Below are 13524 nucleotides of genomic sequence, written 5' to 3'. Positions count from 1 at the left end.
AGAGGAGGCAGACATGGAAACCAAGGCACAGAGGGGCAGTGACAGCTCTTGTAAGGGGTGGGGTCGGCACTAAGGAATCTGTCCACTTGGCCTATCCATGGGCCAGTCCCCACCAAGTCCCACTGGCATCCTAGCAGCATCCCTACCACCAGGACGCAACTGAAAAATCGAATGATTTTCCCTCAAGTGGAGACAGGGGTGACACAATGAAATATCCTCACCAAAAACTCCCAGGCCCGAGTCTGCTCACATTTCTAAATCCACCCACCGATTCAGAGGAAATTCTACTGTCAGAGGAAGGTGTGAAAGGACCCGAGAGACCCCACGCACGGAATGCAGGCCAAGGGGCATTTCTTCCACAAGTTCAAGTGAAAAACAAACAAGGCAGAGAGAGACTGAGGGAAACCCAAACGTCCAAAGAGAATGACCCATGGATCTCATTCAGGACCTGGGAATCTGAACACTGACTGGATACTGGAGGGTATTTAGAGGTCACTGTTTGTCAGATGTGACACTGGTCTCCTGGTTATGTTGCTCACAATGATTCTTTCAGAAATACCTACTGAAATACCAACAGAAAAAAATAAGTGGCATCTGGGATTTTGTTTATAACCCAGGCATTTGGGGGGCAAACAGAGCAGGATCACCCGTGAGGGGATGGCACGTGGGGTTCAATACTCTCTTCTGGCTAATTCTGCACGTGTTCCAAATTTTCCATAACAACAAGGGCTTTCGTTTTTGCTGTCTGTTTTAAGTCTCAAGTCTCCCTGCTAACGGAGTAAAAGAAAGAAGGCAGAGTGGGAGAAACGCTGAGGCCGGGAGCCTGGTCTTGGCTCGGGGACTCCACCCTCTTCCACAGAAGTCGGGGCATTCCACAAAGGTTTGCTATCTGCTTCCTCCTTCAAACACATTTTCAATCAGTTTTTAAAATCTCAATTAAGAAACACCCACCTCACACCCAGATGTGAAGGGTTCAGGCTCGAGGTGGGGGTGGGGGGTTGTGGTGGGCAGGGCCAGCCTGCATGCTATTTTTGCCTGTGAAAGATAAGCATCGAATCAAAAGGCAGTTTTACAAATGTTCCCAGCAACCTGACACAGTGACTTGACGTCTCTTGCGTTTCGTAATAAGATAATGGGCTTAAACGTGAGGTATCTTTGTTTTTATCATAACAACTTTAATTACATTTTAAAAATCATTTCATTCAAGATTAAAATTTAAAAACCAAACAAGTGTGGTCCTTCAGAGGGAGCTGAAGACATGCTACTATGGATTGGACATCAACCCCAGGGGGCCCAGGCCCGTCTGCTGAGGTGTCCTGCCCAAGGCCCCAGGACAAACTGTCCCTTCCCACTGCTGGCAATGCCAGTTCTGGCATCTGCTGCAAACACAGGGCTGAGCAGAGGGTAGACAGCAGCAGCTGCCAGGCCTCCTTGATCTTCAACCCACGTTCACTCAGGCACCACCACAGGCTTGGAGCCACTCTCCACGCATGGCCACAAGGCCCAGGAGGTGCGGAGCACACCCCTCTCAAAGTGCCATCCCAGCCACAGCATGGCAGGGGCACCAAATCAAACCCTGGAGCAGCCCCAGGGGTAGGTAGCCAGCCACTTTCATCTGTAAACCAACAGTGAGAGATGAGTCAGCTAACTTTCCCACACATGTCCACGTGTCCCTTTCAAGCTGCTGGAGGGGCTTAGCTGCAGAGAGCCCTAAGGAATGCCAGGCGAACTGCTTCAAAAACTTCCACTGTTTCCCTTGTGCCAACTACAAACAGCTCTATCGCTGAATGGAAGTACAGAAATCAATCAGGCAGCAGGGCCGCTGGATGACATCAACCTGCACCCACAGGTCCTGTTTTCAAGAGTTTTACAGGTTTCATGGGGTTTCCTGGTTTCACAGAAAACAGCATTGCTATTCTATGACATGCAAATAAGAAATGGAATATTTCCTGCCATATCAGTAAATGAAGGATGTCACATTCATCAGCAATTGCAACCACCACCGATGGTGAGCTGCTGAGCCGGGAGGGAGCTCAGGAAGGAAGGAATACCTGCCGTATAGCGGCCATCACACTGCAGCCACTCCGGACAGTGAGCCCTGAAGAAACTCAGGATACTGGCCCCTGAGGGCTGAGGGGCATAGCAAAGGAATGATTTCAGCTGAGGCAGACTCATGGATCTTCCCATGCATAGAAAAGTGCTAAACCTCTTAGCTTGAGATATCTGGTTTTCTTTAACTCCCAATAATCTTTTGACGTTCAGACTACCTGCCCTTTGTTGCAAAGCTCGTATATAACCTGGCTCCTCCCCTCACTTTCCCAGAGCAACTCTCAGATTTACTTGAGATGCTGCCTTCTTGACATGAAGTCCTAAAAATTCCCGCCAAATCAAACAGAACTCTCAACTTGAAGGTTGTGAATATTTTTTGTTTACAGTTATGGAGACTGATGAAGGGACCAGAGCAGATTCCTCTCCTTCACCTGAACTCTACAAGGATCTGGAGCCTTGGTACTAGCAGAGGCGACTTGTGCCCACCCACCTCTTTGAGGAGTCCAGACAACTCTGGGTGAGTCTCTCCTTAGTTCTAGGATCTCCCATTATGGGTTGATGATCGTTAAGTTTCATATACTGGGGGAATAAGTTATCTTTGAAACTTAGTTTCCAGAAGTGGTACCTGGGTTATCCTCAGCTGAAGTACTGGGAAGATTCTGCTCAGTGTAAAAGGCACTGGCAGACTCAGTTTAGATAGTGAGTGGTTATTCTCAGCTTAAAGGCTGGGAAGACTGCTCAGTTAAACATTGAGTAAGGTTTAACTTATGATAATGTAAGATATGCAGATAACACCACCCTTATGGCAGAAACTGAAGAGGAACTCAAAAGCCTCTTGATGAATGTGAAAGAGGAGAGTGAAAAAGTTGGCTTAAAACTCAACATTCAGAAAACGAAGATCATGGCATCTGATCCCATCACTTTATGGGAAATAGATGGGGAAACAGTGGAAAGTGTCAGACTTTATTTTGGGGGGCTCCAAAATCACTGCAGATGGTGATTGCAGCCATGAAATTAAAAGATGCTTACTCCTTGGAAGGAAAGTTATGACCAACCTAGATAGCATATTGAAAAGCAGAGACATTGCTTTGCCAACAAAGGTCCGTCTAGTCAAGGCTGTGGTTTTTCCAGTGCTCATGTATGGATGTGAGAGTTGGACTGTGAAGAAAGCTGAGCGCCAAAGAATTGATGCTTTTGAACTGTGTTGTTGGAGAAGACTTCTGAGAGTCCCTTGGACTGCAAGGAGATCCAACCAGTCCATTCTGAAGGAGATCAGCCCTGGGATTTCTTTGGAAGGAATGATGCTAAAGCTGAAACTCCAGTACTTTGGCCACCTCATGCGAAGAGTTGACTCATTGGAAAAGACTCTGATGCTGGGAGGGATTGGGGGCAAGAGGAGAAGGGGACGACAGAGGATGAGATGGCTGGATGGCATCACTGACTTGATGGACGTGAGTCTGAGTGAACTCCGGGAGTTGGTGATGGACAGGGAGGCCTGGCGGGCTGTGATTCATGGGGTCGCAAAGAGTCAGACATGACTGAGCGACTGAACTGAACTAAACTGAAGGTTTAACTCCCGCCTGAGTCACTGGGGGGAAGACTGGCTTGTTGGTTTTCCTTGAATCGGCGACCTTAACAGAGACTGTCAAAATTAAAAAAAAACAAAACAAAACTGAAATTTATGAGCGCTTCGGAGCTCCAAAGAAGGGACTCTCTCCTCCTGGCTGGCAACAGCTTGCTGAGGTAACTGAGAAACTTGCAGGAGTGGTGGTGGCCAGACCTCATTCTGGGCAGCTGTCCCTATAGGGAGACCCACTCATTTCACTAACAACCCGCGCAACCAGGGACTCGAAGAAAAACTGACCACGCTGAGATCTGAACACCATGGTAGTCTTACATGCCGCTAGGAGAACCCAAGACACCTAAGAGGGAGCCGAAACAAAATCTGACGCCAAACCTAGAGGACTTACGCTCTCAAGCGGCACACTGATGCATCACACTGAATCATCACTAGTAATTTTATTTCAGCAAACCAACTTCAGAATGGGAAATAAAGGTTACAAAATAAAAGATAAAGGAGGACTTCCCTGCTGGCTCAGAATCCACCTGCCAATGCGGGAGACACGGGTTGGATCCCTGATCTGGGAAGATCCGTCACGCTGCGGAGCCGTAAGCCCACGCACCATAGCTGCTGAGCCTGTGTTCTAGAGCTTGGGAGCCACCACCGCTGAAGCCGAGTGCCCTAGAGCCTGTGCTCTGCGAAAACAGAAGCCCCCGCAATGAGAAGCCTGCACACTGCATCGAGAGAGTAGCCCCTGTTCACCACAGCTAGAGAGAGCCCGCACCGCAGCGAAGCCCAGCACAGGTACAAATAGATAAAAGGAACGGCAGACTGCCAACCTCCAGCTAATACCCCAGGCAGGTGAATGTACATACAAACTTACAAGTACCTACTTAATTGGGAATTAAAGAAATCTTGCCCTAAAAATGAGGGGCCTCTCTTACTGCATGTGCAGTTAAATTAAGGTTAAAAAGCTGGCTTGACAAAAATATCTTTTCAGAATTTTGATGTTAAACAAAGTCCTTCTAGGGGAAAGCTTCCATTTCTCTTCCTGAGTCTTTGAGATGTAAAAGTTCTACATGATCTTCCTAGGACATTCTGTGTATGTGTGTGTGTGTGCATGTACTTGTTTTGAAAACTTGACCTCTGCCATGCTATTTTGAGAGCAAACTCTCTGGATGTTGCTTAGGTAATATCCTGCCCCACTCTCTTATGAGGAAGCCTCATGCACTTCAGTGGTTTGAATCACTATTAATATATATTTTATTAATGGTCAAATGATGGATTCCTTTAAAACTGGAGAAACAAACTGGTGAATCTATAGCACTCTCATTATAAAGCTGTTTTATTGGTACTTATAAACACAGTTCATGGGAAATAGATGGGGAAACAGTAGAAACAGTGTCAGACTTTATTTTTGTGGGCTCCAAAGTCACTGCAGATGGTGACTGCAGCCATGAAATTAAAAGACGCTTACTCCTTGGAAGGAAAGTTATGACCAACCTAGATAGCATATTCAAAAGCAGAGACATTACTTTGCCAACAAAGGTCCGTCTAGTCAAGGCTATGGTTTTTCCAGTGGTCATGTATGGGTGTGAGAGTTGGACTGTGAAGAAAGCTGAGTTCCGAAGAATTGATGCTTTTGAACTGTGGTGTTGGAGAAGACTCTTGCTAGTCCCTTGGACTGCAAGGAGATCCAATCAGTCCATCCTAAAGGAGATCAGTCCTGGGTGTTCATTGGAGGGACTGATGCTGAAGCTGAAACTCCAATACTTTGGCCACCTCATGTGAAGAGTTGACTCACTGGAAAAGACCCTGAGGCTGGGAGGGATTGGGGGCAGGAGAAGAAGGGGACGACAGAGGATGAGATGGCTGGATGGCATCACCGACTCGATGGACATGAGTTTGAGTGAACTCTGGGAGTTGGTGATGGACAGGGAAGTCTGGTGTGCTGCGGTTCATGGGGTCGCAAAGAGCTGGACACGACTGAGCAACTGAACTGAACTGATAAAAACAAAAATCAAATTTAAGGTGGAAAAAATATATCTAATAATTAACTTAAGAACTTCTGTAGTTTAAAACAAGTAAGAAAAACTGGTTTGGGAAGCTTCATTTGTGGTCTTTGCTTCCCCTCAATGGGTCTTACAGATGATAACAAAAGCATTACAATAATTAGGGTTTATGGGAAAAACCCTTAAGGAAAATCTAGATACTATTTCCAAAAAGGTAAATAATTTTAAAGGAATTATCTCAAATGAATAAAGAGATCTTTAGATGGTTATTTAGAGTATGATAAATAAAATGGACATTTATGTGGTTAAAACACAAGGTTTTATATTACACTACCTAAAGTTAAATGGGTCAAAGGGTACCCCCACTAGTTCCCAAAAGCAAAAGCCAAACAAGTCTGATCTATTTACCCCCAGTGTTAAAATAAATACTTAAGGAGCTAGAAAAATTTACACTGAGTACCAGACCAGCAATTATTTGGGGCAACAGACAGGCCAAAGGGCCTCAGTTCCACCACCGAACCTCTCTCTGGGGATCTCAGAGCCTTTTATACAAAAACAGATAAATGGGCAGGAAACACTGAATAAAAAGACAAAAACTAAAAGTCCTCCTATAAGATGAAAGCTTGTTAATTGCACACTAACGAAAAGTAAAGGTATAAAAGTTGACAAAATTGAGATGTAAGTGTATCAAACTGGTATATTTAAATGGGCTTTATATAAGATGATTATCATCTCTTTTGTTTAATTATGTTGTAGGACAGGCATGCTTCACTGGGAAATACTATATGGTATTTTAAGACAAGGTATATAAATCTGCCCCTCAGGAAATACTAAACATTCTAAAGGAAACCAATAGGATTACCTGAGCCATACAAATAAGTAAAAACTGCCAACTAAAATTCAAGAGCTAATAAAAAAATAAAAGTAGTGATTTTTCTCTGGGTTTAGCTGGTAAACTAGGAATGAGGGTCTTTGTTGAAGGCCTTATACAAGCTTTTGAAGGTATGTGAAACTCACAGAACTCGTACATTTCAGGTAAGCTAGAAATCTTCTCACTGACAACATACAGTTGGAGAAATCAACCTTTCAGTATCCTTTAGGTGACAGACCTGTTCTCTGGGGAACTAAAAGCAACTGTCTGTCTCTTGCAAATCTCCACAGAACAAAAATGTAAATACAGGCCACAGGACCTGAAACTGAGCCTAATTAGCTCAATCAGGCAATACCTGAAACCCAGGAAAAAAAGAGACAAAGTGACAATTCTCAAATTCACTGGGCTGGGAAAGTTCCCTCAGCCAAACTTCACAAAGAGTAAAACCTTAATCATCTGAGCTGGCCAATGTAATGTATTCCAACTTTTCTTTGTAAACTAGCAAGTTTATATTGTGATACCTGATTCACAATTAGGTAAAGCCATGATATCTCTAGTTCTGACTGTTTATGTACACATTGCACCTATGAGATATCTCTACTTCTGGAAAGGATAGTTATCATCAACATTGAATTCATAAAGAGCTCTATTTAATTTCAAAGAAAGTACTTACAAATAAAGAGAAACAGGCCAAAATGACTTTCAGGTTCACGTGAACTGAGAAATATTGAATATTAAGATGCTACCTGGTATTAAAGTTTGTTTGTTGATCTAATTATTATAGGCATGTATTTAGAATCATTAAGTATAATACTTTATTGTACCTAGGTTTGCTGCTGCTGAGTCACTTCAGTCGTGTCCGACTCTGTGCGACCCCATAGACGGCAGCCCACCAGGCTACCCCGTCCCTGGGATTCTCCAGGCAAGAACACTGGAGTGGGTTGCCATTTCCTTCTCCAATGCATGAAAGTAAAAACTGAAAGTGAAGTCGCTCAGTCATGTCTGATCCTCAGCGACCCCATGGACTGCAGCCTTCCAGGCTCCTTCATCCATGGGATTTTCCAAGCAAGAGTACTGGAGAGGGGTGCCACTGCCTTCTCCATACCTAGGTTTAACAGAAGTCAAATAAGACGAACGTTATTGCATCTGTTGCAAGCAAAATAACTTGATATGATGAAACCTTACAGTAAATGTAAATGAGATATGAGCTTTTGGGAAAACTCTCTTAAAATAATTTTAAAATTTCATCACAATGAGAAACTCACGTGCTACAACTAGAGAGAAGCCCCTGCACGCCACAACCACGACCCAGCGCAGCCAAATAAAAATAAAGTAATTAAAAAAAATACCCAGGATACTGGCCCCAGATAAGTGAGCTGCACATCAAAGGAATGATTTGAGTGAGCTCAGATCGTACATCCTCCCATACACGGAGAAGTGCTGAATTCCTTAACCTGGGTTATCTGGATTTCTTTACTTAACAATAACCTCCTGATGTTCAGACTACCTGCCCTTTGTTGTAAGGCTTCTGTATAACCTGGCTACTCCAGCCTGGCCTCCTTGGAGCAGTTCTCTCACGGTCACTTGAGATGCTGCCTCCTGAGCCTGAAGTCCTAAAAATTCCCGGTGAGTGAAACACAGCTCTTGACTATTAGGTTGTGAATATTTAAGTCAAACACACACACATAAATTACAAATATGAACTTACAAGATAACTCACACTAATATGCAACATCATAATCCGTATGTTTCACATTGAAGTTTCACTACTTAAAAAAAAAAAAAAAAAGAGTGAAAGGAGCCGGAGGTCAAGATCCATGGTTTGTGGTCTCAACTCTGTCACCACTCATGGTTTAGCAACTCTGGGCCTCAGTTTCCACATCTATAAAATGGGAACAGAGCTGCCCATTCCTTAGGTTGGTTATGAGAGGAAAAAGAAATGAGCCAAAAACACCCTTCAGAGAATTACAGGCGTAAAGTCAAAAGCACATGGTAATTTTGTCAAGTTCATACCGTGGCCTTAGTCCCTCCTTGGTCTCCTCCCTGCATCCTCACTCATCCCCTTCAGTACGGAGAGTGATGCTGTGACTATGAATAACAGTGGTATTACTAATAACAGAGTAATTAAAGTATCACTGATGGAGAAATACATGGCCAGCCCTGTGGTATGAGCCCCACACATGCCACTGCTCCCTGCCACCAACTTCTCCAGTAACCCCGCCTTGGGCCCAGGCTGACTCAGTCACCCAAGTACAGATGGGGCTTTGAGGGAACAGCAGTACCGGCCTCCTCCGCGCTCTGGACTTTTCCCAGGCCCCGGGTGACAGTGCGTGTGGAGATCAAGGCAAGCACACACAGGCTGCGGCCTCACAGGGTTTCGTAGTATTAACAGGGACCTAACCCCAGTGAGCCTTCCTGGGCCAGCCCTCCTCACTGCAGCAGAGAGGCCGTTTGTGGCTCTGTGGCCCTGCTGGGGACAGGGGGCAAACAGGGGGTCCTCTGGGTCCCTGCCTCAAAGTATGCATGACCACTGACTCTGCAAAACTCCACAACTGGAGGAGAACACGGTGGGGGTGGGTGGGGGGGTGCGATACTGTGGGTGGAGGTGCCCCCAGTACAGCCCATCCAGCTTGGGTGGGCCGCTGGGGCCCTGGGAGGCAGCCAGTGTCTGCCAGAAACAGCTTGAATCTTGCTCTTCAAGAGACAATGAATCCACTGTTGACCCGCTGGGGCCTTGATTAATGTTTGAAAAAAAAAAAAGTGGAAAATTCCACCTGTGTGGGCGGAGGCCAGGCCTGGGACAGGTCAACAACCTCTAATGGCCTTGTCCCTGGGGACGGGGAGGACAGAGAAACAAAGAGGCCGACCAAAGTGACGGCCTGAAGGTATCTCTGCACTTGGTCCAAAGGAATTTCCTTGTCAAACCCAGGCTCATTTGTTTTTTTCTTGTCCCACCTCCCCTGTCCTTAAATTTACACAGCACCTTTAAGTCCTCCAGTTTTTTCCCACCCCTTCAGAGTCTCCCAACAGCCCTGCCAGGCCAGCAGGACTGACGTCAGCCCCATGTTATGGAGGGGAAACTGAGGCCCTACGACACCCAGAGTCTCGCTCAAGGGTGGCACTGGGGAACGAATAGCACAGCACAGATGTGAACCCCAGTGGCAGCACAGAGCCTGTCCCAGGGGAGTCTGGGGCCAGGGCCATGGGTAGTGGACAGAGGGGTCCTCCAGACTCCAGATGAGATGCTCCTCCCCACCAGAGAAGGAAGAGTAGAAGGAAACCCAAACCAGCTCTGATTGGGCAGGCTTGGGCCCCCGGCTTGGAGGAAGGTATGCATTCATTCATTGATTCATTCAAGCATTTAATAAGCACTTACTAAATACCCAGACAAGAAGGAATGCTGCACAAGGCTCTTTCAGAAATGCAGATGCAGTAGAATTCATGGCCAAAGAGGAAAGGTGAGAGCATCTGCACTTCCCTCACAGACCTGAGTCACCTCACTGCCATTACACTTGACAGCAAAGGAAACAGAGGCTCTGAGAAGGGCCAAGACTTCCAGAGTCACAGGGGAAGCAGCTGAGACCTCCTGACCCACAGGGGCCCTGCATCCCATTAACAAAGCTACGGCACTACTGGGCTTAGGCGTTCCAACAAACGGCGTTCCTTCCAGCAGGCCAGCTCGGAGGCTCCATGCTTAACCAGCAAGGCCCTCTCATGGAAGAACACTTTTCAGAATGACCTTCCGAGCAAGTGTGGACCCCTCCTACTGAACAGGCACACTTTGCTGGCCCACAGAGCACACCAGCCGTGGCTAAAGGGATCACTCGGGACTACTCACTCTGCGGTCCTGCCTTCAGACCTGGCCATGGGCAGCAGAGAACCAAAGACAGGGTGGTGTCATCTCTGTGCCCACACACGCCCAGCCCTGCACCCAGGGCATGGGGAGGTCACTCGGTCTGCATCCCAAGTCAATGGCCAGCATCCGCTGCTCTGGTTCCCCCCTCCCACTCCTTCGACCTGATGCTCAGCCACCTTGGCATTTTGCTCGCCTCGCCTTTCTCCTCTCCTTTGCCCATCAGCTTCTTTTCCTGGAGAAACTATCTCAACCTTGCTCATTCTTGGAAGAAAACCAGCCTTCTCCCATCTTGAAAGCCACTTCCTCTCATGCCTTGTCTCAACACTTCTTGCCGAAGATCTAAGTCAGGGGCCCACCGCAGGCCAGGCCACTCTTGGCCCTTCTGTCTCACCTGACACCATGGCTGCTCCTTCACTCTAGGATCTTACAGAAAGAAGGGAATAGGGAATATTCCTTCCTGGGACCCTATCCACCTCCCCTCTCTGCTGCTAAGTCACTTCAGTCGGGTCCGACTCTGTGCGACCCCACGGACAGTAGCCCACCAGGCTCCTCTGTCCACGGGATTCTCCACACAAGAGTACTGGAGTGGGGTGCCATTTCCTTCTCCACCCCTCTTTCAGTTCATTTCAGTTGCTCAGTCGTGTCCAACTGTTTGCGACCCCGTGAATCGCAGCACACCAGGCCTCCCTGTCCATCACCAACTCCCGGAGTTCACTCAAACTCACGTCCATCGAGTCGGTGATGCCATCCAGCCATCTCATCCTCTGTCGTCCCCTTCTTCTCCTGCCCCCAATCCCTCCCAGCATCAGAGTCTTTTCCAATGAGTCAACTCTTCACATGAGGTGGCCAAAGTATTGGAGTTTCAGCTTTAGCATCATTCCTTCCAAAGAAATCCCAGGGTTGATCTCCTTCAGAATGGACTGGTTGGATCTCCTTGCAGTCCAAGGGACTCTCAAGAGTCTTCTCCAATAACACAGTTCAAAAGCATCAATTCTTCCGCGCTCAGCCTTCTTCACAGTCCAACTCTCACATCCATACATGAGCACTGGAAAAACCACAGCCTTGACTAGACGGACCTTTGTTGGCAAAGTAATGTCTCTGCTTTTGAATATGCTGTCTAGGTTGGTCATAACTTTCCTTCCAAGGAGTAAGTGTCTTTTAATTTCATGGCTGCAATCACCATCTGCAGTGATTTTGGAGCCCCCCCCAAAAATAAAGTCTGACACTGTTTCCCCACTTTACTAACCCCTATAAATGTCTGACTCACAAACTCTGTCTCCAGGACTAACCTTTGCATCCCTGGTCACCCCCAGAGCCCTGACCCTCAAGAGCCCAAGCTCTCACAACAGGGCCTGCTTTGGGGCATGGCTGTAAAGCCGGTGCAGCCTGGAGCCTGGCCCATACAGACACTAGGCTATTCGTCCAGCGAACAGATTCAGACTAATTGCGGCCTCTTCTCACTGCCCTCAGAGGGACTGACTTCCCATGGCCTGGCATAGCCAGCCAGGTGACCTTCCTAACACTGAAAAATGACCATCACCAAAACGTCTGGCACCCCACAGACAAGGGTTGTAATCCCATGAGCAGGAAGATGAGACTGCATCTGCACTTCCATGGCAGAAGTGGGGAGCCCACATGCCCTCGAACATATTCTCACCGCCCGCGTTCTCAGTCCAAGGGCACCTGTTAGCTGGCAACTTGCATGCCAGCACGGGCATCCTGCACACGTTGGCTCAAGAATACACACAACTATTAGAGCTGCAAGTGATCTCTGGGACTACAGGGCTAGGGCTCAAAGCAACTCAGAGACGTTAAGCAAGGGGCCGCGGGTGACCCAGCCCCAGGCGTGGGTGAGGCAATACCCTCACCTGAGCCACTCACCTTGATGAGGAACCAGACCAACCCTCAGGAAAACATCGCCTGCATCTCACATATGTGCATGCCAGAATCCCCAGCCAACCTTGAGACTGGGGCCTGCTCCATGCTGGCCAAAATTTGAATCAGGCAGCTGGGCCAGGACTGGTACACAGGACCTCAGCAAAACAACTGCTTGACTAAGTCAACTTTTCACCAGCTGACAACTCCATGCCTCCCTAGGCCTTGGTCTCCCATCTAAAGAGTGGAGCTAACTCAGCCTAGAAGGTTAAGGGACCTTGAGTTGGTCACCCTCCCCCTCCTCTGCAAACCCAGGTGCCTAAAGGGGAAGAGTTTCAAACACTGATTCACTGTTAGCCCAGCTGATTTTCATTAACCTTTCCCCAAACCCACTATGTCTCTCAAAGAATGGGTCTGGTCCATCTGCGCAGAATTAACCAGCGAGATCAAGTTAAATGCAATTCCCAGACCCTACTTGGTTCTGAGCAGCTAGGTCGGCTCTCTGAGGCCGCATTTAATTTGCAAATTTTGCTCAGAAATCCCGAGCTCCCTGAAACTCAAGAACTCGCCTCCAAACCCAAAGGGTGAAGGCTTTCTTCTTCGGAGACCCAACTGTTAGCATCAGGTCTCATTTTGTGGAAAGATACATTGACCAGAAAACCAGCGATAGGGACGGTTTCTACTACACAAATTACACACAACTTAAATTTCTGCGAGTAACTCAGTGCGACTCTGCTGTTCCCGTCCCACACGTTTTGTTTCCCGGGGGTGGAGGGGGGGGGCAACCTCAGCGTCCAGCCTGGGTTCTCCAGACCCACTCGACCTCCCGGCCCGACCCGGCCGCGGGCTCCGGAGTGCGGCCACGGCCCCGGGTCTAGCGCCTCCCCACTACTCACCGTGGGCAGGTCGGTCCGAGTGCCGGGACGGTCGGCGGCGGAGTCGGAGGAGCTGGCGCCAGCGGCCCGGCCCAGCCCCGCTACACTTTAACCGGCAGCGCCCGCGCTCCGCGCGCTCCGGGCGGCCAGGAGGGGCACCGCGGGCGTCTCAGACCCGACCTGCTCCGGGCGGCGAGCGACCGCCAGGCGGGCCTGCGGGTTGGGGCGGGCGGGTCGTGCGCGCACTCGCGCACCTGGCTCACCGCACGCACCGGTGCGCTGGGCCGGCGCGTGCGTGGCTGCGCGGGAGACGCTCGGACCCGGGTATTCATCCCGCGCTACCCCTGCAGGCCAGGCACTTACATTCCCCACCCTGGGAGGGCGCCAGAGGGCCGCCCCTACCCGGGCGGTGCTGGGGGAGGCGG

At 48.5% G+C, this 13524-nt stretch overlaps 1 protein-coding gene across 1 annotated transcript in view; it reads right to left on the bottom strand.

Annotated features, from left to right (window-relative positions):
- CHDH (choline dehydrogenase) overlaps positions 1-13463 on the bottom strand; it is a 91810-nt gene extending 78347 nt beyond the window's left edge. The window contains exon 1 of the mRNA XM_055558228.1: positions 13121-13463. The gene's annotated coding sequence lies outside the window, so the exon portion shown is untranslated. The remainder of the gene's footprint in view (positions 1-13120) is intronic.
- Between the last annotated feature and the right edge of the window lie 61 nt (positions 13464-13524).

This window comes from Bubalus kerabau, chromosome 20 (genome assembly GCF_029407905.1).
Source record: "Bubalus kerabau isolate K-KA32 ecotype Philippines breed swamp buffalo chromosome 20, PCC_UOA_SB_1v2, whole genome shotgun sequence".
Lineage (NCBI taxonomy): Eukaryota > Metazoa > Chordata > Mammalia > Artiodactyla > Bovidae > Bubalus > Bubalus kerabau.
Note: the sequence above shows the minus strand (reverse complement) of the source record. Positions and strands in the feature narration are given on the sequence as shown.